Source organism: Aptenodytes patagonicus, chromosome 26 (genome assembly GCF_965638725.1).
Source record: "Aptenodytes patagonicus chromosome 26, bAptPat1.pri.cur, whole genome shotgun sequence".
NCBI classification, from domain to species: Eukaryota; Metazoa; Chordata; class Aves; order Sphenisciformes; family Spheniscidae; genus Aptenodytes; species Aptenodytes patagonicus.
This window is the reverse complement of record NC_134974.1, coordinates 3104665-3107337: the sequence shown is the minus strand read 5'-3', so window position 1 is coordinate 3107337 and position 2673 is coordinate 3104665.

The window sequence follows — 2673 nt, the reverse complement described above, 5'->3', positions numbered from 1 at the left end:
CGGCACCTGCTGCACACTGAATACCTCCTCTTCCTCTGCCTCCAGCCGCCTGGCCCTTCACTAGCCATCACCTCTCAGGAGCTGCTCGTGTGATGGAGATTGTGGGTGCTGCATCCACAGAGGCAGGGGACAGCTGTCTGCTGGCAGCCAGGCTCTCTGCAAAACACCTGCCTTGCAGGAGACAGAGAAAGGGTTAAAAGCACCACCTGGAGCTACGAAGCCTCCAGCCTGCGGCAGGGCAGGGCGAGTGGACAGGCTGGGGGGAGCAGGCTGGGGAGGCAGGGGGCTCAGGGAAGGGGCTTAGGGCTCTGTGCACTGCAATTATCTGCCGTGAAGAAGCCCTGCCACGCTGTAGCCAGTGCTGCGACAGGCAGGCAGCATGCCCTCCCAGCCTCCGTCCTCCATCGAGGGAACTGCGGCACAGCTCCGAGGGACAGGACACTCCCGCACGTCCTCCTCCAGCAAAGAGGCTGGGGGATCACAAAAGGCCCTAAGAGACCCAGCGTCACCCTAGCCCTCCTCTCCAGAGGAAACTGCCCCCCCCGACTGCCACGTGCAGTGCCAGGAGCCACCCACACCCTTCCAGGGCCCAACCCAGCACGGTCCCCTTCCACAAGCCATCCTACGAGACCCTCTCCAGCTTCCCTGCCCCATTGCAGCCTCCTACTGGAGCCTCCCTCACGCACGAGACCACGCTCATGCCTCAGAGAGGAACCGTGCTTGTATTCACTCTGCTCCTGGGGGAAGACCTCGTGTGAGCTGCTCTCACATCCCCCGGCTTGCCAGAGCTGTTTTCCAAAGGCAGACCCTTTTCCAGCTAAAGACCTGGGGAGAGCCTCCCGTGGCCTCACTTGGCCCACACTGTCCCCAAATCTGCCCCATGGGCCGTGGCTCTGCACCCTGAGCACTGAATTCATAGCTGGGGCCAGCTGCAGCTCTTCTAAGGTCGGCTGGACAAAGGCCGTAACACAAGCAGCATCACCTTTAGGGCCATGTCCAGACACACGATGAAAACTGAGGCAGAGCAGCAATCTGATCTGACCACCAGAAAGCTGTTCCTCCCACAGCCCCTTCCCACGGAGATTATGACTAATGGAGACATCCCTCTTGCACAGCATTTGTGCAGGAGAGCATCACGGTGCGGAAAAGCCCAGCATAAAAGCACGTGAGGAGGAGTTTACGCTGACATGTGAAATGAATGTACGCATTTGTTTCAGACCTACTAAAGCAAAAGGGGTTAATTTCTCCTCTAGGGCTGCAGGAGGGAGTCTGAGCTAGAAATGTTTGGGCTGGCGTTAGCAAGCACTTGGGTATTATCATCTAATGGATGATAGCACGGATGGATAACAGTGGATAAAGGAGTTGCCTGGGAGATGCCATGGGATAGCAAGGGCTGGACACTGACTTTTAGGGACTGGCAGCCAAGGACTGGAGCAAACGCAGACTTCACCCCAAATGTAATTTGGCTGCAAGTCTGAGCAAGGACCGATCGTGAGACCGGGCGGTACGTGGGCTGCTGCAGAGACAGAGAGGAAGTCCTCAACCCCGAGGACCAGAGACAGGCTGAGCCACCCTGATGAGCACGGGTCACACCCCAGCATTTCAGCTGTAGTCCTTCTGACCCCATGAAGCACTGAGGAGACCGTCCTGCATCGATCAAGCTGCACGCTGTCAGCTCGTCCATGCTCAACAGGCTGGCTACAGGAGCAAGAGGAAAGCCAAAGCCAGTCCTTCAGCCGCAAGAGCCATGGGAGTTGCTTTGCAAACCGACATATGCCGAGCATGTGGCATAGAGGAGAGCAACCCCAGACTGAGCAGGGCCAACTACCCTAGAGAACAGCAGTACATAGCAGCAGGCAACCCTGCCTGCTGCCACCTCCATCCCACAGCCATCGCGAGCCGCCCATCACTCAGCCTGGGGCTCTGCCACGTGCTTCCCAGACCACAGATCCCAGACCCACCTGGAGAGTCACCGTGCAGAGGGTCCCAGCCTGACAGGCGCCCTGGCCCGCCCTGGGGACACGGCAGCCCTGGCGACATCGCCTGCATGGCTGTGCTCCCCGCACGTGGGGCAGAGCCATGGCAACACAGCAGCTGTCCGCGGCCTGCCCCGGGCGCCTCGCTGGGGGCAGGCGGGACGCGGTGGGCTCCGACGGGGACAGGCCCGTGCTCCGAGGGAGTGCCCGGGCCCGCCGCTCTGGGAAGACCCCTCTCGGGGCCGGGCGAGGCTGCGAGGCGCTTCGCGGCGGGGCCGGGACCGGGAGCGGGACCTCCCCCCGACCGGCACCCCCTCAGGGCGGGACTCCCCTCAGCCCGGAATCGGGACCGGGGGCGACACCCTGACAAATCGCGACTCCGCTCGGACCGGGCCCCCCCAGCCCGGGGCCGGGACGACGGGGACCACCGGGACCCCGCCGTCGCCGCCGCCGCTCCGCGCCCACCTGCCTCCCGCGGGGAGTCGCGCATGTGGAGCGCACCACCGCGCCTCAGGGCGCGGGGGGAGCCGGCGGCCGGAGCGGTCATGTTTACACGGGGGCCGAGGGGGGCGGCAGTGGCGCGGCCCCCCCACCCCCCCCGCCGCGGCGGCAAGAATGGTCTCTTCCTCGCGCTCTATTTAATCCCCGCCGCTGCCGCACCGCCGGCTCCAGTCCGGAGAGTAGCGCCGAGCCCGGT